This window comes from Protopterus annectens, chromosome 16.part0, assembly GCF_019279795.1.
Source record: "Protopterus annectens isolate FY-2018-M chromosome 16.part0, PAN1.0, whole genome shotgun sequence".
NCBI lineage: Eukaryota > Metazoa > Chordata > Ceratodontiformes > Protopteridae > Protopterus > Protopterus annectens.
This window is the reverse complement of record NC_056750.1, coordinates 650,067,984-650,090,643: the sequence shown is the minus strand read 5'-3', so window position 1 is coordinate 650,090,643 and position 22,660 is coordinate 650,067,984. Positions and strand designations below refer to the sequence as shown.

At 34.7% G+C, this 22,660-nt stretch overlaps 1 long non-coding RNA gene across 1 annotated transcript in view; it reads right to left on the bottom strand.

Moving 5' to 3' along the window:
* LOC122790803 overlaps window positions 1-22,660 on the bottom strand; it is a 533,667-nt gene that overhangs the window by 132,390 nt on the left and 378,617 nt on the right. Inside the window, exon 4 of the long non-coding RNA XR_006363042.1 lies at window positions 9,143-9,221. This is a non-coding gene — a long non-coding RNA (uncharacterized LOC122790803). The remainder of the gene's footprint in view (window positions 1-9,142; window positions 9,222-22,660) is intronic.

The window sequence follows — 22,660 nt, the reverse complement described above, 5'->3', positions numbered from 1 at the left end:
AACAACCCAAGTGTGAGAGGTAGAATAGCTATCAGAGCTAAAGTGTTCCTTACTTTTGTGGGGGGGGGGGGGCTAACATCAATTTGATGCCTGCCCACCCTTACACCACAATGTGTGGTTGTTTCCCTGGTCTCCACTGGGAAAGTCAAACTGCATGATTCCTCCTCCTATGCTAGATTCTTCCTACCATGCTATTCACTCACCAAGCTAATACTTCCCACATGGTTGCTGTGTCCTTCTAAAAGGATTATTGTGCATTTCTCTAGAGTGACCATCAATTTCCACTTATTTGAATATTTAGACATTTTAAGTCATTCCATTTTTTTATTTATGCTATACTCTGTTGTCTAGGTTAGTCCCACTAAGTTAGAACCTCTTTTCAGGAAGAAACCAGAGGTTGTATTTATAATATTAGAGGAAATTTAGCCAGGGCATCAGGTAACTTCCCCTATTCATCATTGTTGTGAGTGGGACAAATTTTGCATGAGCACTTCCTGTTACAATTCCAGGCACAGAGGTGGCCCAGAGAAACAGAGAGGCAGATGGAGAGATAAGGAGATAACTGAATGGTGAGAGAAATGGAGGAGAAAGCCAATATCTAGACCAGAGAATATATGCAGGATTCTGAGGATATGTTTCAAGAAATCTGTTTAATGGAGATGAGTCGGCAAATGATGGGTGTATAATTACCTCTCCAGTTGGGAGGGCTATGGGATAATTTACTTAAAGAAATGGTGGTGCAGAGTCACCCCGAAAATAAAGGAGATATGTCGTGCGGGACATTATGGAGAAAATACAAATAAGGATGCAGAGACAATCCTGAAGAATATTGATAAGATGAAAAAGAAAATATATGCGAATATAGTAAAAGAAGACAAAAGGGGAGCATTAGAAAAGAAAAAGGCAAAAGAAAATGAAAAACAGAAGTACATGGTAAGATTTCAGAGTAAAGACAAAGAAATGGACAAGTATGAAGTATGGGAAAATTTAATAGCTCATTTGGGTGTAAAATTGCATGAGGTAACAGCACTCATTCTTATTAACAAAGAGACATTTTGAGACATTATATTTTGACTATTTTCTCAGTGGAAAATTTCCTTGGAGAATATGAAAAATGAATGACTGTAACCCATGGAATCTTTATGTAATAAAAGCATTTAACAGGGAAACAAAAAAGAAAATGCATGTACAATTTCAAACAGAGGTGGAAGAAGAGACTTTGAAAGGATAGTTCAAAACTTTATGTAAAGAGGTATTGGACATTGGAAAAATGTATGATCAAAAGGGTTTATGGACTGGTGTATGGGATTGTAATGTTGTGTTAAAAGTAGAAAGAAAAACTATACCAAGCATGATAAATGTGGGGGGAGTGGTGGGGGTAAGGATGTCATAAAATACTGGGGACAACCCAAAACACGTTTCTTTGTGGAAAAAAAGAACATTTGATAAGTAACTGTGAAAAAAAGAAAATGTTATATGTGTGGGGAAATTGGACATGACACAACAATGTAAAGTGAAATGTCATAAATGTAACAAAATTGGATATTTATGGATGGATTGCAGAAATGAAAATGAGAGTAATGCAAAAGAAAAAGAAAGAAAAAATGAACAAAGAGAAGAAATTTTAGATGTAGTAAAAACAGAAGAGAAATTAGTTGAGAAAAATAACAAACAGGACATAGAATAAAGCTTCTGAAGAAGAAGACAAATTAAGAGATAGTAAAATAAGAAATATTTCTATTGGTAAAACGGTAAAAGACAGAGAAAGAAAATTAAAGGGACAAGTACAACTTATAAATGAAAGGAAGTGGATGAAAAATAATTTATATAGCTAATGATTTGGGGTTGGTATAATGGTTAAGTTGTTTGACTCACAGATACAAGGTAGAGTGTTTGAATCTTAACTTTGGGATGGCAAACTGGCAAGGCTTAAAATGGCCCATTATGGCAGCCCATCTAGTAATTAGCAATGAACGTATGAACCCATGATTCTAAGGAAAAGGGAAAATGAAAAATTTTGTGTTCTCTGTAAATGTGAATAGTACTAAGAAGACAATAAGAAGAACATGGATTTTGGAGTGGCGTAATACATGTGATGTACAGTAGATGTAACTATATTAGAACACACAAGAGTTTTAACAAATGAAGAATGATTACAAACAGGGAAACTATGGGGAGGAAAGATAATCTGGAATTTGTGAAATGAGAGATGTTTTGGAATAGCTGTATTCTGTAGAAATTCAATAAGGATATTAGATGTAACTTTAGCAAAAATGGGATAGTTAACTATTGTAGATTTAAAATGAAAAGAACAGGTATGCAGAATTATAATATTATATGATTACACTAATTCTAAAGAAAGGGAAGGTGTATTTCATCAGATTTTAGACTATGTAGTGATAAATATAATAACAGGAGACTTTGGGATTTTAGAGGGAGTTGTAAAAAGGAAGGAAATTATATAAGAAAAATGTTAGAGGTTATAATATGTGGTAAGTTAAAACTTTGGGACAAAAATTCATGGGCTTACAAAAGGGCTATGTATAGAACTGAAATAAATTATTTTATAATAGAAGGTTTAGTTACAGTAGAAGGGTAGGGAGTTGAAATACGATTTTCTGATCATCTTGCAATATGGCTAAAAATAAAGAAAAACAAGGAGTATATAAAAATAGGCAAATGAATAAAAAGGATAAATGAGAAAGCATGGAATAAATGAATAAAGAAAGAGATTAGCAATACAGTTATGGAAAGATCATATTACTCTAAGGATATTTAAAAAAATATATCTGAATGGTGGATGATATTTAAGTGAAATATGATTTTTTTTAAAGTTACAATATACTGTGAGAAAAGTAGAGAGAAAACTATAAAAGGACATATAATGATGCATTGGAAGATTTATAACATAAAAGTAGAAAGTACTTTGACAAAGAAAAATAATTCTATGGAAGAAATCAAGAAGAAACACAAGAACTGTTATATAAGCAAAGATATTTTTTAAAGGAAAAAGTGAAGTATTGAGTTACTTAAGCACATTAGTAAAGAAAGATGGTAGTTTAATGACAGAAATAAAAACAAAAATGTAAAAGGAGAAATAAAAAGAGCCAAGGAAAAATTATGAATGGTGCAGTACAAAAATGTTTAAGACAAAAGATGGTAGTGAAAAAAAAAACATGGAAAGTAAAAAAAGGTAACCAATAAAGTGAGTAAGGAGTTGGAAAAGGTGATTTCTTTATGTGAGCTAGATAATGTATTAGGACAAGTAAATATAGATGATTCAGCTGCAGGACCAGATGGAATAGGGTATGAAATGTATAAAAATTTAAAGGACTGGGAAAAATGTATATATTTTTTAAAGATTTTGAATGAATGGTTAAATGAAGGTTTTATGTATAAAGAATTATGTAATGGAATACTTAAACTCATATGGACGAAGGAATATAGAAGACAATTGTGAATAAACTGGAGACTGATAGTATTAAATAATAATGATTATGACATTTTTATGAAAATAATACAAAAGAGATCTAAAACTAAAATTGAAAATATTATGGAAGATAGTATATATAGTATAAAAGGGAAGGATTGTAACAAATTATTAATGATAGGTAGATAAAATATAGATTTTTATTTATTTATTTATTTGTCTTTGTTTACCAGGAAAGTCTGACTGGATAATACCCATTTTCAGCAGAAGCCCAGGGAGTAAAGCTCCATTTGCTTACATTGCATTATACTAAGTTCCAGCTAAATACAGAGTAGTTATATTTCTAGTTATATTTATACACAAACAGTAGTTACATTTTTAAATTCTAAGATTTTACAGACGTGGAAGTTACTAAACAGAAAGCCCACATGCAGCTTAGTGGATTGTAAAGGCAACAGTTATGTATAAAAATTGTTTAATCAATTCAGTGAGAGGTTGGGTATATTCTGTTTAAGGAGAATATTTGGAGAGTATCAGACAGTGAACACAAAGTCTCAAACTTCAGATGATCATGTGCAGGACCAGGACTGGTTAAGATATTGGTTAAGAAGTGGTTTAAAATTATTGAGTTTGTCGGAAAGTTTTATTTGTGTGGGGATACTACTACAGAGTTTAACAATGTATTGGGAGTAGAGAAAGTCTCCTGCAACATTATTTGACTTATTTGCAAGTAGTTTGAATTTATTACTAGAGCAGAGGTCCCTTGCTGGACAGTAGGTCGGTAATGTTATGTAGTGGAGTATTTTTTCTGGATGAACAAATGTGCATGCTCTAATTAGTTGTGAACGTGTTAGATCATTGCATAGTTCAAGCTAGTTTAATTGCTTTAAGCTATGACAATGATGGGTTCTATGAGGGAGATTGGTGGAATATTTAGCTATTTTATTGTATCAGGAGGCAAGGCTCTTTCTTTGAATATCATTTAAGTTTATTATGATAGGAGCAGTATATAAGAAAGTAAATAGGAAGGTGGTGGCTAGAGTTTTTCTTGCAGTATCTATAAGGAATCCACTGATTCTATAAAGGGAACCTCGTTTCTGGTGAGTACATTTAATGGTGTGCAGTGTATGCTGGTCATATTTGAGATTGTCATCTATTATAACACCTAGATGTTTACTCTGAGTTACAGTTTCAATGGCAGTATTATTTGCTGAATTTACGGTAAAAAATGTTTTTGATTTTGGCAACTTTTTGAGGTAAAAAACATTAACTTAGTTTTCTTGGGTTTGAATAGGAGGTCTGATTCTTTGATCCAGGTGTCTATGGAGCAGAAAGATGATAGATGATATGAATATGAAAGAAGAAACAAAAATCATGACAGGAGACCTTAGTAAGGCATTTGATAAAAAAAATGGACATGAATTCTTTATGTAACAATGAAGGAATATAATATAAGTGAGAACATTAGGAAATTATATATATATATATATATATATATATATATATATATATATATATATATATATTAGTGTATAGGAATAATAAAGTAAAAATACTTGTAAATGGCTGGTTAAGCCAAGAGGTACATATGAAGAATGATGCAAGTGAGGGATGCCCAATGAGTTGTCTACCTTTTCATTAGTTATGAATGTGATAGTATGTGAAATAAATTATAAAATAAAGGAGGAGGGGTATATAACACCCGAAGGGTTAAGAATTCCAGTCCTGTTAACATATGCAGATGGCAGTATGATAATTGCAAAAATTAAAGAAAATGTATAAAAGAAGTAATAATTTAACAAATGAATATCTAGAGGTGATAGGGATGGTTTTAAATAAAGAGAAAAGTAAGGGTTTAGATGATGTAGTAAAGATGTGGTATATATTTTACAGTAAATGAAATGTCTGTTCAGTATAAAATAAAGATATAAGTAGACTTCAGTGGGGAAAACACAATAGAAGAAATAAAACAAACCTGTTTTTTTCTGGAGAACATCCAAATTATCATTCAGAAAAAAAGGCTTATTTGATAAATTCAACACTGATGGGAAAATAGCATACTTAGTAAGTCTATTTATGTTGCCAAAAGTATTTGAAAAGGAATTGTTGCACATAATTTTTTCATTCATATGGGGTTATACATTAAACCCAGTAAAATGAGGAGGTTTATAAATAAATAAAGACGAAGTTGGTTTAGATTTAATTAACCCAGTAATATATATTACTTCATTAAATTTGTACAAAATGATAAAGTGGATAAATGAAAAAGATGAGACATTAGCAGTAAAATTGCATAGATATAAGTATGATAAATGTTGGGGTATGGTGAAAAACAGTATATAAATGAAGAAATAGAATGTTACCAAGAAAATTTTATTTTGTGTAAAATAAAAGTCAATGATATGGAAAAAGAAAGAAAAGTATGGTATAACAATTTAGTGATAAAATATTACTAGGTAAAGCCATGGGAAAATGTAATAGATGAAACAATTAAAGCTGTAAAAATAAGACGCAAACAGTGTGATCACAGAGTAGCATGTCATGATTTTTGTAGAGACTGGCAATAGATAAATTAACAGTAAAAGGAAATATGCCATGTACATATCTTTCCAGTTTGTCCTATATACATTATGTACCCAATGAATTACGGTTTTAACATGATAGTTTCTGGAAATTGTAATCTTCCTTTAATCCATGGTCTGATGTGATAATTATACCCAATATAAATCTTAACAAGTCATTTCAAATTTGAATTTTATGATTTTTGTCTGGAAAGGGTAGCAGTTTGTACAGTATAAAACTGTTTCAGTAGTAGGACCATCTTAATAAGATGAAATGTATCCACAAAAAATGAGAAATATTTTGTCCCATCTAGTGATGATAGAATTAATGAAAGCAATGTTTTTTTTATAATTGGATTTCCTTATGTACCATGTCATAACTAGCCATCTAGTTGTGTGAACTTAGGTTGTAGCTGAGTGTAACTGTTGAAGTGACACCCTGACCTCAAGTGATACAATGGGAAAAAGGGTTATGGATGGATGGTTGGATGGATGATTTTCTCATGTGTTCCAAGTCTAACTTTATTATGATTCCTAGCTATTTAAATCTATCATTATCACCCCTACATAATTTAGTAAACCATCAACAGCTCCATTATTTAATTTGTTAGTTAAGACTTAGTTTTATTTTTCTTAAATGATAATCCAGATATCATCACACATGTTTTTAAACAAGTTAAGAGCATAACAGAGATATCAATATTTGCTAAAGGTAATAATGCATTAACAGCAATAAGTAGGACTTTGATTTGCATCTATCACATACAGTTATCCCTGAAATTCTATACTTTTGTCTAATAGCTTCTATTAAAGGTTGCATGACTACCAGAAAGAACAGAAGGGATAACTTGCATCTATGTTTTCTTCCTTTTTAAATTGTTCTTTATTGAGACAAAAATTAGCCTAATTTAACATAATCTAAATTATTAACATACAAGCATTTAATCAGATTAAAAAAAAAACTCTTGGAAGTGAAATACCCCAATACTACAAATAAATAATCCCAACTCACAGAATCAAATGCTTTTTCTATATCTAAACTAGTAAGTGTTACATCTAACTTTTTATTACTAACATAATTTAACAAAGTTAAATTTTGACATTATCTTGAGTTTGTCTCCTGGAGATAAAACAGTCTGATCATTACATATCAGTTTTGGAAGACATACCTTCAACTTTTCCATAAACATAGAAACAAATAACTTGTAGTCAACACCAAAAAAGAGAGGTAAGGATCCAAAAAATGTCTTATTAGTTTCACCATTATCAATGATAGATAAAAATACTTGAAGTTCTTTATTGAATTATTATTGAAAATCCTTAAATTTAGTTAAATAAGCAGGCATTCTACCATTATTAAAGGGGATGCGTTAATGCATTTAAGAGCTTTATGGTTAAAGACTGGACAAGTAATAATTCTGGAATTATAAACTTTTGTAGATACATCTGGTGAAACAAAAACTCTATCAATCCTTAACTGAGATCCAAAAACATGAGAATAATCTGAATTAATCAGATAGTCCTTTTCCTTAAGTCTAAACATATCCTTCATATTTAAAAGATTGACTTAGTTATTAAGTGATTTTGTTGAGGCAGCTATCCCTCGGTTATTTGAAGCAATCATATCACTTTTATCAAATGCACAATTAAAATCACCTCACATAATTAAGCTCCCCTTCATATCTGGAAGAAGGAATTCCAAATATTGTTTTGTCTTCTTAACTCCCATTCCAGATGTACAATAAATGTTTGCAAAACTATAACTTCTATTTTAAAACTCAGCTATTGACATGGTAAAACATCTCATCTTTTTCATTACATTTGAACATAGTTTTTGGAATTATCAGATTTTGTTTCCACAAAATAGCTACTACCCTGCTTCTAATTTGTGTATGGAATGAGAGAGATAAATTTTCATATTTAGTCATATTAAAACACTTAAGTTCCTCTTGTAGTGAGTTTCTTGAAAAATTAGAACTTGTACTTTATTAGTTATTAAATAATTAATGTCTCACTTTTAATACTATTATTCCACCCATTAATATTTAAAGACATAAAATTGAGACACCATGAAAAACATTAACTAGATTAAAAGTAAATAATAATACAGATAATATAAGTTTTACTAAAATTATAATCCAATTGTTAGGCCCTGATTTGACTTGTCTATTAAATAATACATTTATATATAGGATATATGTTTGTGCATCAAAAAAAAATTACAGTGAACAGCTAATAACTGAATGTTAAGCCATGAAAGTTTAATATACTGAACATGCAGAACAGTGAAAAATAATTCACTGAATACCCATAGGTGGCCAACAACCTGGAAGTACCACAATGCATAAGGTAAGTGAAGGAAACCTTTTGTAAATTTGCCCTATTCCCCACTGTAGTGTGATCCTAAAGTTGGTATATATAGTTGGGGGGTGTGGGGTGAAGACAACCTTTGTTGGTTATGTTCATGATGTCGGCCAACTATGGCCATTCAATGAATTATTTTTCGCTGTTAAGCTTTTTCGGTATGTTAAACTTTCACTGTTTAACATTCAGTTATTAACCATTCACTGTACTTTTTTTTCAATGTGCGAACATAGACCTCTCTCTCTTTATATATATATATATATATATATATATATATATATATATATATATAGACACAATCAGTTTGTTTATAAGCTGTGCACTACAGAAGGACTTCCTTACAACAATGCACACATGTTTCTCAAATGTTAGGTCACTGTCCATATAAGTTCCCAAATCCCAAACAACTATGTCAACTCTTAGGGGTATACTGTTAATACGGTAGTTCTCTGGGATAGATGACTTCCCAAAGGATATAATGATGCATTTTTTGGCATTTAGTTTCAGTGCATGATTTTGTCACCATTTATTTATTTGGGACAAACCTTCCTGCAGGATGGCTAAGCCATTTGTTGGACAAATGTTTGTGCAATAGGCATAAAAACAATGCATGGAATATATTCAATGCAGTAAATTATATAAAAACACGAAAGGGTTTTACATGTACAAGTAAAACAACTTCACAGTTTCACAAAGTTGAGGAATATTTTTAATATTAGCCAACAAAGGAATATAATAGACCCGTTTGACTATATCTTTCATCCTTCTAAAAGTTATAAATACTTACAAATTTAGATGGTGCAGTAGGCCAGTACAGGACAGCATATCAAAATTCCATTTGTGGTTTTTCAGTGACAGTATCACTCCTGCAACATATAAATCAAATTTAGACTTCCAAGATTATTAACAGGAACACATTAAATGATTCAAAATGAGATTCTCAATTGACTTTTTATGCCTTACATTTGACGACATAAGAATCAAATTCTATATTTAAATACTAAAAGTTAAATACTTTACCGATCTAAGACAATAAAGAAAACTACGGTACCTTGATTCCATTAGTGGAGTTAAGAAGTAAACTATATTTAACCCAAAAGTATTATATTTAAAATGAAAAAACATATTAATTAATTGCTGTATCCAAATCTCAGAATTATTGCAACTCCTGCTTTTCCTAACAAAGACGATGATGTTTGCTTAATGTCCAGATGAAAGTCCAACTTCCTAATCTAAACACAAACCCAGAAAACTAAACTAAATTAAAAAGCAACACGTACTTGAACTTTGACATTTAAAGATCAAGTGCATCCTGGATACAGAAGAGAACATACCACAGGAAGATGCTATAGAACTTTCTATAGAAATGGAAAACAAAAAAAATGTGCCCCTTAGTTGAGAAGAAAATAAGGTAAGAGAAGAGTTGCTTGATTTAATAAAGGTAGATAACCATATTAAGATCAATGAAAGAAATAGACTGCAGAAGGTCAATAAACCCCAAAAAGTCAGAAGTTTGATAAAACAAATGAACACAGTAATTAGGACTGTCCACAGAGATCCATGCAATACAGCAGAAGTAAACAGGATACATTACTGTGCAGCTAAATTAATAACATAGCATTCTATCACAATAACACAAGGTAGTGAGGGGAGAAATCAAATACCACCATGGAAGTGTCAAATAGATAAAACTATATAGAATTAATACAAGAAGTGTCACTGTTAGAAGGGTATAGAAGAGGGAACAGATCAACAGAAATACTTAGAAAGAAAGACGTGATAAAAGCAATGCACAGTCTTAGAACAGGATCTATCATGCACTATTGCAAATAAACTAAAAATCTCAGCACAGGTGAAAAAACTTAGAAAATAAGCAGATATATATAAAGGAAAAGTACAAAATAAGCAATTTATTGATGACCCAAAAAAGTTTTATAGAGAACTGGGAAACAAGGTAAAAAGAATTGAAAGACCACCCAAAAAAGAAGAAATATATATATTTTGGAGAAGTATCTATGAAGATCCTGTGGAACATAACAAAGATCCTAAATGGATAGAAGAAGTAAAAGAAAGAGTCAGACGTTTCAAAGTACAATATATAAAATTGGATGAAGTAACAGCCAGAGAGATTGAAACAAAGTTAAGAAAAGCCTTTAATTGGAAAACCACAGGCCCAGATGCAGTACCTAACTTCTGGTTAAACATATTAACATCTTTGCATAAAGATTTAGCCTTGAGTAAGAACTATTTATATGTGTACCCCAACAGACACCAACCTGGTTAACAACAGGAAAAACAATGTTCTTACTTAAGAGTGAACCTCCAAGCTACCCTAAAAATTATAGACCATTAACTTGCCTTCCAATGATGTATAAGCTATACACTGGAATTGATGCCGACAGAGTTTATAGCCATTTAGAAGAAAACTCAGTTATGGCAATAGAACAAAAGGGCAATACAAGAAAGTCATATGAAACAAAGGATCATTTGTTGTTAAATAAAGTCATAGTAGAGAACTGTAAAAAGGGGAAGAATCTAAGTATGACATGGATTGACTACAAAAAAGCATTTGATAGTATCCCACATTCACGGATACAAGAGTGCTTAGAAATGTATACAATACACCCTACACTGATTGACTACATTACAGTGACAATGAAACAGTGGCAGATGACTTTGCAATTAAGCTATGATAAAGGACAAATATTTATCCCATGGATAAAAATTCAAAGTGGGGTATTCCAGGGTGACTCTCTGCCACCGCTGCTATTCTTTCTTGCCCTTAACCCATTAAGCTGTCTACTTAACAACTTAGGCCATGGCTATAACTTGGCTTCTAGAAAACAACAAAGTGTAAAGACTTCTCATCTTCTTTTTGTCAATTATTTAAAGCTGTATAGCTCATAAGATGAGGAACTGAAAGCACAAGTGCAAAACTTTTTCAGATGATATAAGATTGTCATTTGTTTCTTGCTAAATGTTCAAAAGCAACCTTTAAAGCAGGAAAACTGCAGCACCAAGAAAACATCAGTTTGGGACAAGAAGAGGGAGAATATAAATATCTGAGAATTGACAAAGGATCAACAATAAAACATGAACAAATGTGAATAGAAGTTAGTAAGCATTACTTTAGAAGACTTACATTAATCCTGAAAAGAGCATTGACATCTAGGAACAAAATTCAAGTTATAAACCAATTTGTTCTGTGATTGACTGGCCCGAGAACGTGCTGGGTAGATAAGACAGGAAAACAAGAAGGGTGCTTCATTCTCACCAAATTATTTATAAAATATCAGTGCATATCAAGATGATATATTTCCCATTCCAAAGGAGGGATGTGCCTCCTTGAAACTGATTACATGTATAGATCTGCAATCATGGGACTGCACACATATCTGCTGAGCTCATGAGACCCAAAAGTAGTGAAAGTTTTGAAACATGAGAATAAATCTAAGATGACTTCCCTGCTTGGTCTAGCATTTGCATATCAGCATCAAGCAGGAATGGAAATCAAACCAGAAGTAGATAAAAATCAGACAACTGAATGTGCCAAAAAAACAAAAGAAAGAATATAAGGTAGAGGACCAGATGAGAAGGCAAGAAATGTGGAAAATGCATAAATGTAGTTGCAAGTATAGAAAACTTCTGGAACAACCTCATGTTGATCAGGATCAAATGCAGGAATGGTTAAGCAGAGGCAAATTCAAACCAAGAGATGAAATGTTAATATTGGCGGCCAAGATAGTGGGCTAAGTACATGTTGGTTTTCAAAGTCCATTAAACACAGAAGAAACAGACAAATGTAGGTTTTGTAAAACAGAACTGGGAGCAGTTGCACACCTTGTTGCTGGCTGTGACATACTAATGGCAGAAAGACTGTATAATGAAAAGCATAATAATATGGCAAGACTGTTGCACTGGGGCAAATTGTACAAACAGTATGGTACTGAAGTGGCTGAAAAACACTGGAAACATGACCCTCAAAGTATCATAGAAAGTGATGAAGTCTGCATCATATGAGATCATCCATTACCAACAATCCAAAAGACAGATGCTAGAAAACTGGATATAGTGATCCATGAAAAGATGATAAAAGTAGCATTGATCATTGAAATCACCACACCCAGTGACTACTGTGTCTTGCATACAGAGAGATACGAAGTCATAAAATATCAGGATTTGCAGGCAGACATAAGAGCAATGTGGAAGAAAGATACTCAGACACTTACAATAGTAGTAGGAGCAACTGGTCTTACAAAAAAGAATCTACACTCGTATTTAGGTATGTTACCAACACATGTACGAATTGCAGAAGGAGTCATTACTGGGCACATTGCGGGTGCTGCGAAGAGCACTTCTGGCAGACATCAAAGATTGAAACAATACTAATTGCATGAACTTTAATAGTACTTTGACTTAGGAATGGGGTCCTTTTCTGTCATGGTATTAGAAACCCAAAAGACTTGGAGAAATTAAAAAAGAACTTACTATGCATGTGTTGGACTCAGGAAAGACACTGGTCTTAAGAATCATCTTGCTTTCACCAAAAATGATGCCTAAATACAAAGAGACTATAACTAACTTTAACAATTGGCTAAGTAGTTAGTGTAATTCTGGGGGATTCAGTATGTGTCAGCCTGGGATAACATGGCAGATATGAATTCCTGCTTCACCAAGGACAGCTTGCACCTATTATACCAGGGTTTCTACACGCTGGCTAAAGCATTTTCTCAGTGTTATGCATCTAAATAGAAAGATGCCAGAACTTGAGGCCCTCCTACAACTCAAGCATATTTATATTTGTATAGTTATTGAGACATAGGTTTAGTGCAGTGACAGTACTCTGTACCAGGGATTAGCACAACTTGAGGCCACTAGGTGGTGAGATATTTCACTGCAGTATATTTGGTCGGTGACATATGGATAAAGTAACATTCAGCTGCAGTGACATATGGCTGTTACAAATTCCCTGTGAAAAGAAAAGCATGTAATGCCATGCCCACAATTTCAATAACCAAATGCATAGGGAGAAAATACTGTCCATGGCCTACAAGGCACCAACAGACAGCAGGCAGTATGGCAGGCTGCCCAGAGGGCATGTCTGTAGCAGTAAAAAGGCAGTGCTTAATGTACATTGTCTTTATCGTTGGTGTTTGTGGACCATTAATCCCTTTACAGTGTTTAGGCAACATTATATGTTTATAGAGTCATAGGCAAGTATTAGGCTAACTGGGTCATTTTAAGCCTAGTCACTTTCCCTTTTAGTGCTCAAAATAACCTAATCCATTGGTTATAGATTGGCCTTAGACATGCCATGGTAGATAATTATATAATACCCCTAATGAGAATAACTGCTGTCATACAATAGATAATTTGAGGGGACCCATGCATGAGATAAAGCATTTAGGAAGCACCTCTGTCCATTAGTAGTAAAGGGGGTTAGTCCTGGGGTAAATTTTCTGTTTCTCATCGATAATTCTAAGTTGTGCTTGAATATGGACAAAGATGAACTTTGTTTTTGTGTATGGGGAGTCTGTTCCACAGCAGCAGTATCCTCTGCAAGATATACCTGTCACTCCAAAACATTCTTTTGATGTTGCAGAAGAGATTTAGTTCCCAAGACTGAGTACTTCTGATGTCATTTGACTTGCTGATATGCAATAAATCTACCAGTAATGGATTGGAGGATGCATTGTATGCCAGACATAGGTCACCTCTTAGCAGTCTATAGGATGCAGAGGATAGTGAGAAGGTTTGAATCAGTCCTTGTAGGATATGTTGCTTAGACCTTGTATCATTTTAGTAAGGTACCTCAGTGGGAGTTCCAGTTGTTGCATGCATCTAGACAAATGCATGCCAAGGGGCCTAATGAAGACTGAGCAAAGGGGGACAATGACATCCCTAGATCTAGGCACAGTTCCTTTGCCTATACACTGTGAAATATAGAATGACTTTCTTACAAAAATAGATACATGTTGGTCAAAAATTACATGACATCACTATCCACATAAGTTTACAAATCCTGAACAACTGTCTCAACTCTTACGGGCATATTGTCAATGTGGTAGTTCCGTGGGGTAGATGATTTCCCAAAGGATACAATAATGCATTTTTTTGTCATTTAGTTAAGTCCATGACTTTGGCACGAATTATTTATTTGAGATAAACAGTACTACAGGATTGCTAAGTCATTTAGTCTTTGTGGAGGTAACTTATCTAAAACACGTACTGGAACATAAGTGCGATACAGTAGCATGCCAGTCTTTGTGGAGATAACTTATCTACAACACGTAGTGTAACATAAGTGCCATACAGTAGCATGCCAGTCTTTGTGGAGGTAACTTATCTAAAACACGTACTGGAACATAAGTGCCATACAGTAGCATGCCAGTCTTTGTGGAGGTAACTTATCTAAAACACGTACTGGAACATAAGTGCGATACAGTAGTATGCCAGTCTTTGTGGAGGTAACTTATCTAAAACATGTACTGGAACATAAGTGCGATACAGTAGCATGCCAGTCTTTGTGGAGGTAACTTATCTAAAACACGTACTGAAATATAAGTGCGATACAGTAGCATGCCAGTCTTTGTGGAGGTAACTTATCTAAAACATGTACTGGAACATAAGTGCGATACATTAGCATGCCAGTCTTTGTGGAGGTAACTTATCTAAAACATGTACTGGAACATAAGTGCGATACAGTCGCATGCCAGTCTTTGTGGAGGTAACTTATCTAAAACACGTACTGGAACATAAGTGCCATACAGTAGCATGCCAGTCTTTGTGGAGGTAACTTATCTAAAACACGTACTGGAACATAAGTGCCATACAGTAGCATGCCAGTCTTTGTGGAGGTAACGTATCTAAAACATGTACTGGAACATAAGTGCGATACAGTAGCATGCCATTCTTTGTGGAGGTAACTTATGTAACATACGTACTGGAACATAAGTGCGATACAGTAGCATGCCAGTCTTTGTGGAGGTAACTTATCTAAAACACGTACTGGAACATAAGTGCCATACAGTAGCATGCCAGTCTTTGTGGAGGTAACTTATCTAAAACACATACTGGAACATAAGTGCCATACAGTAGCATGCCAGTCTTTGTGGAGGTAACTTATCTAAAACACATACTGGAACATAACTGCCATACAGTAGCATGCCATTCTTTGTGGAGGTAACTTATCTACAACACGTAGTGTAACATAAGTGCCATACAGTAGCATGCCAGTCTTTGTGGAGGTAACTTATCTAAAACACATACTGGAACATAAGTGTGATACAGTAGCATGCCAGTCTTTGTGGAGGTAACTTATCTAAAACACGTACTGGAACATAAGTGCGATACAGTAGCATGCCAGTCTTTGTGGAGGTAACTTATCTAAAACACGTAGTGTAACATAAATGCCATACAGTAGCATGCCAGTCTTTGTGGAGGTAACTTATCTAAAACACGTACTGGAACATAAGTGCGATACAGTAGCATGCCATATTTCTTCAAGCTGCCGCACACTTTTGCATGTTGTACTTGTATAAGCATGTACTGTACACGTACTGTACACCAAGGACAGCACACACTATTTTTCGCTTGTGCATACACTTATTTACTGAAGCTGTGGACATGGCACTGCATGCTTATCTTTTATCAGAGGAAACTTGCAACAGCCATATGTCTTTGCAGCTGAATATCATTTCAGCCATGTGTCCCCAAGCAAATGTACAGCAGGAAAATGTCTCGACATCTAGTAGCCTGAACCCATTTTGTACCTCTCATGCTTCCAGAACTCCAGAAAACCGTGGAGAAGTATCTATATTTGTTAGAAACACCACTACTTTACATAAAATTACCCACAGCCCTAACCTGGAACTCATGAGGATACAAATCATCCTTAACAAATGAAACTATTATTTACGTGTTACCGACAGATACCCATCAACGCTGCCCAAAGATCACAGAAATTACCTCAACACCATTGAGGCACTAACTATCCAAGCAAGTACCTTCTTTCTAGGAGACTTTAGTTAACCAAGCATAGATTGGCACACTTACCTCTAAAATAGTTCCACTCAGCATTTCCTAAACTATATTAATACCAATCCACTGGAGCAAATCTTAAAACTACCCACTAAAGACTCTAATATCCTTGACCTGGTCATTAACAATGTAGCCCCCTTCTTGTACCTCCTCATCGCCCAGTAATTCTTCCTACAAATCAATCATCTTCTCTGTCAGATGTAATGGTACCACCCCACCACCAAATGAGACCATCTATAGGGAGTTCTCCAAGGCAAACCTACTTCAGCTTGTTGAAACCTATGAAAAATTCCCAACAATCCCTTGTAATTCAACCCGACTCAGAGGGCTGCTTCATTCACTTCTTATTAATACCAGCACCTGAACAGTCGCATACTAAAGATACCCATCCCATACATGTATACATTATGTATATATTATATATATATATATATATATATATATATATATATATATATATATATATAAACTGTAAGTTCTACAATGGACCCCCTCATATTAAAAAAAACTGTACAACAAAAGAAAAAAAATAATGAAAAGTTGCAAGAATTTTCCTTCTCCCCACCTCAAGACTACACTGAAACATGCCAATAAGGAAATTAAAAACAATATTAGAAAATGTAAAGCAGAGTATGAACTTAAGAGTGCTAAAAATTCCAAATAAAACTACAAATCTTTCTTCATTTATGTCTAAAAAGTAATGACTAATGTCCAACATGCACTGAGCTTATCCATAATATCACCCATTCACACCCCAAGGATATAGTTAATATATTAACAGATTTAGTGCTAACTGTATATCTGTCCTAACCACCTTGTTGGACCCATTATCCCTGAGAATTTACTTTTCCCTGTTATCACCTTGAACCAATAAATGTCAAAGACTAAAACTAATACTTTCATGGGACCAGACAACATGCCTGGCTGCAATCTCATCAGTGCCAGTTATGTACTTATCCAAACCTCTGCTGAAACTGCTCACTCTCAAACTATCTACAGAGTTCCTGATGCCTGGAGAATAGCCACTTTGACTCCCCCGCACAAGGTGGTACCCTCTGCAGACCCAGTCATTATAGACCCATCAGCCTTACCAGACATATATGCAAAGCCATGGATCATCTCATAGCAAAACTCATTTATGCAGGCATAAGCAACTTATCCAATCTAGATCCTAATCAGTTTGGTTTTGCGATGGGCAGGCCTTGTCTCCTGACTCTAGTAAGCTTCTTTGAAAAGGTTACAGGGACAATGGACAGTGGTCATTTTGTGCACTCTAATTATCTTGTCATGGCCATGGTTTCTGACACTGTCCCCCATGCTGGTATTATTGAAAACTTAAGCAAGCTTAATATAAACACCTACGCTGTCCACTGGGTTGCAAATTGGCTATCCAACAGATCCCAGGTTGTGACAGCTGCCGGTTCTCTCTCTGAACGTAAATTTGTAGCTAGTAGTGTGCCACAAGGATCAGTTCTGAGCCATCTTCTGTTTGGTATTTTTTTTGCAGACATCCAAGCCAATATCTTAAATGTGTGGTTGACCAGGTTTGCAGATGACTGCAGAATGAGCACTGTTTTCCACTCCTCCACTGATACAAAACAGCTCCAGCAAGGTCTGAAATGTGCACATATTTGGTATATCAAAAATGGTGGCATACTAAATGAAAACAGTGTTGTTCAACTGCTTATGGCATAATGGTTGTTCAGTCCTAATATGTTATAACTGGTACTGCTCTTCAGACAGAGATAAGCATAAGAAACCTAGGTACTTGGATGGACAGCTTTCTCTCATTCCATCATCATGTTTCCACCACAGTCAGGAAATCCTTCTGTTTAGCCCAGTTAATTTCCAGGGTAATATCTTCAAGATCCAGAGTGAGTGCTCATCCTACCACTGTACTCTTCCCTTATCAGACCAATCACTGAATATAATGCCCCCTTTGGTATGTACAGATCCATACATATCAGTTAACTGGAAAGGTTTCAAAGATTTATAAACAAGAAATTAAAGGTATTAAATCCTTCAACTACTCTGATAGATTAACATAACTCTCCTAATACTCAGTAGCTAACAGGTTGCTGCAAGGTGACCTGTGTCTCGCCTTTTGAGCCATGAAAAACCCAGTCCTATTTGACCTCTTATTTCTTCGCAAAATGAGTGGCTCTACAAACACCCACAGCAAGGACTTAAATCTACACCAAAAAATAACCAAGTCTCACTGGGGAGATAGGTTACTAACTCAATATATTCCTAGCATATGGAATAAGTTACCACTACAAGTCAAACAAAGTACCACTTTGGCTACCATTAAGGCTGGTCTAGATGACTCGATGGTTCTAAACAAATTTGCACCTGGATTATCATTTTTGTCCTGCTCGATTTGGGAAGTAATCACATTTAGTGCTTGAAAAGAATGGTAGAACACTCGCACAAACACACTCCCATCCTCAAAACCAACTCACTTACATGTGTCGACAAAATGAACTGTTTTCATTCAGAACTATAGGTAAAATGAACTGCCGAATGGAGTTCCCACAGTCAACATTCTAAACAGCAACTATATCTAGCTATATTTATATCTATATCTATATCTATAAATAGCTATATATATATATATATATATATATATATATATATATATATATATATATATATATATATATATATATGTTTGCACCTAAAATGATCTAAAACATCCTAAGATTCACAGTATAATATCTAAACTTAACACAAAATATCCACAAAATTATAGTTATGCTAAGGGTTTATACCCTTTCCTCACTGTTGTGTGACATTACAGTTGGTATATACAGTATAATTAACATGGAGTGAGGGGGGGTACAGGGGGCCCCCTTCAAAAACATTGGTTTTAATTGTGGTTAGATTTTGTCAATATTTTGTGTTTAGCTATTTTTCAGTTTAGATATTTTGCTGTTGATATTTTGTATATTATTCCTAATTGGTTAAGCCTTTTGATTCTACTATTAGGAATAGGATACGCAAACTTTAGTTATTTAAAAGGTGAGTGTTGAACCTTAGTTGGCATGTATAAGCAGAATATTTTCCATGACCTATTACAGTATAAACTGTGTGAACAGTCTGATGTAGTTGGCTTTCCAGGTGGGCTCATCTAGTCAGATGTAAGTTGCACATTTAATATTAGTCTTACTAAATTCTGAAATTAAACACTTTGGCCTTATCATTCACTTCCTCTCACCTAACTTGGCCAAGTCTGAGAGAACCATTTGGAGTAACCTCTTGAAGGATATTTATGGGTAGTTTTGAAGGTTCAGTGAATAATGTATTATGTATTAGCAATGTACTGGCTTGCTTATTATGTGAGAGATGGAACACAAGTGTTGAGATATTTTGGATAAAATCTTTGTTAGACTGGTTGTGTTCTACACATTTGAATTTTTAAATCCAAAAAATTTAAGGGTCTCCAAGGTTATTGGATTGTACTCTGATCTATAAATATGGGACCCCTGAGGACTAAAATATATGTCTCTGTTCTAAGATGAGGTTGGTTATTACAGTTAACTTACTGACTTCCCTGTTGAGGTCTTGATGCAGTGACTTGGTTATTAATTTGAAAAAGAACTTAAGACGCTACTGCTTTCTGTTTATGTAGATATTTAGTATTTTCATGTTCTTATATTATTTATTAAATATATTTAAACTTTTCATTGTGGCTGGTACTTTTTAGAAAATATTTAAGCTTTGGGAGTATGTGCATATATTTATTTGGTGCTAACTCTGGCCACTCTTGAAAGCCTTGCTGTTTGGTCAACATTACCATTTGTATTAATATTAATTTCACACAGTATAATTGGGTAATTAGGTACCCTTGCAAGATCCTTAGGTAGCTGGCTTTGTAGTGCTTGGTGGTAGTGACAACTAACTGCATTATAGTCTAGGCAAAAGAAGGCATAGCTAGTCAGTTTGTGCTGGCCGTCCCCAGGTGTGTGTGTGTGTGTGTGTGTGTGTGTGTGTGTGTGTGTGTGTGTGTGTGTGTGTGTGTGTGTGTGTGTGTGTGAGCTACTTGGGCAGGGAGACAAGAATCACTGGTTTCACAGAGAGGGTGCTGGAGGACTTGGCTTAGACACTCGGCTGAGGACCTAACCCTACAGCTGTACCTGTGGGGAGTCTTATTGGGGACTTGGAGGGAGACAGATAGAGAAATCCAGACCCCAGGCTGAGTGTGTGCCTTGTGTGCTCTTAAGGGAAATTGTGCTTGATACAAAGAGGTCTGCATCTGGAAATACTGAGTGTACCAATTTGTATTCCAAGTGAAAATCTCTCTCCAGTGTCAGTGGTAAGGATTCAGGATCTGTGATTACTGGCTTAGCATGGGTCATCACAAATCTAGTAAACATATGTAAGTCCAGTGATACCATGAACACCCACTCAAGGGATCTCAATCTCTTTTGCAACATGAATAGAACAAGATGGAGGGATAGATATGTATCACAGAGAATACCTGTTCTGTGGAACCATCTTCCAGTCCACATAAAGCAAAGTACTTCTCTTACTTTATTCAAATGTAATTTGAATGAATGGATGGGAAATTCCAAATTCATCCCTATGAATAGGCGCAATAATTAACTGTCCCAACATTTCCTTGTTCTCACCTCCACTGGGTTATTTGTATGAAAAATATAAAGGGTAAAATCTACTATGGGAATGTAAGGCTATATTTTTTAAATCCTAATAAATCAATAGCCTAGTATGTACCTTTGAACCTATGAACTTATGTGTATTTGTGCTTAGTGGGTAGCCTGTGGGGTCAGTGACTAAGGAGGTTTATAGCATGCTATTGTTTATGCTGTGTACTAAAAAGCATAAAGGTAGTTTTGGCTGTAGTAATTGAATTTTAATTGCATACTAACCATTTTGAAAAATCACAATAAAGTGGTTTAGGAAGAGAAGTGGAAATCACTGAAGCATCTACCTGTGTGACATTGCACTGGATCACCTGCATAGTGTGAATAGTTAATATGAGAAAGATCCAATGAAGGGTCATTAATAAAGAGGGAAAATGACACTGGACTTAGCAGATACCATTGGGTTACACTTTGTTTAGTGTACTATCCATAATACAACAGATTGTAAATGCACTATTGGAAAGGTAGCCTTTGAACCATACGTTTACTTCATTGCAGAAGCCAACAGCTGCAAGTTTAGCCAGTAAACTATCATGGTCTACTTTTTGAAATGCTCCTTTATGTTCTTAAAATATGACCCATTGTCCACATTACAGCACATGTTATTAATACATTTATATAATGCAATCATAGTGCAGTAACCTGGATGGAACTCATGTTGCCCAACGCAGAGAATGTGGTATTTTTAATATGTTCAACAATTTCATTCTACAGTGTTTTTTTTTCAAGTATTTTGGATTGATGGATAGATGGATGGATGGCAAGTGGGCAAAAAATTAATGATTAATCAGAAGTCACCTGCTGTAGCAGAAGAATTGTTGGTCTTGGAGAGGAAGACAGTGAAAGTATGAAAGATTACATGTGAATACAGACGTGTACAAGGCTTTTGATTCAGTGAATTTAGACTTTATACTAAATGATAAAGAACAGGCATTAGTAGCAGGAAGGGCTATGCAGAGCATTAGAGTACTGTATTGGGAACAAAATGTTCAGATTATGGTAGACAGTGATGTATTGGGCAAGGCGAGTTAGGGAGAGGAGGAAGACAGGAGCACTTTTATCCCCAGGAATTTCTATCTGAGTTATGGGAAAATTAGTTTAGCAGATAAACAGGTTGATAGAAAGTTGGATAGTTTATGGGAAAAGAAGTAGTATTAACTTATTTGCTAAAAACTGTATAGTATTATAGGGAGAATGTAGGACTGATGCTGCCTTAAGGGCAGTGTCAGTGGTGCAGCAGATAGTGCACTCTCCTTTGATGCAGAAGGTTGTGGGTTCTGTTCCCATACCAGTTAGATGGACTGAGGACATTGCAGTGCATGAGATGAATAAGATGTTAAAGCAAGAACCCACCTGTTTGAGTTGGTTGTATCACAGGTGAATGCAAAAAATCCCATGGCACCCATTGAAAAAAAGTATGAGAAGTTCCCTGATGCCCTGGACAAATTTCCCCTAGTAGTAAAAATGCCACCTCGAGTCTCCCCTGAAAAGAGGCCATTATCCTAGTGGGACTAAGCCAGTCAACAAAGGATAACTAAAACAAAAAATAGAGTGCTAATTATTTGTAAGGAGTTTAGTAAAGAATTAGGGTTGGTTTCCAT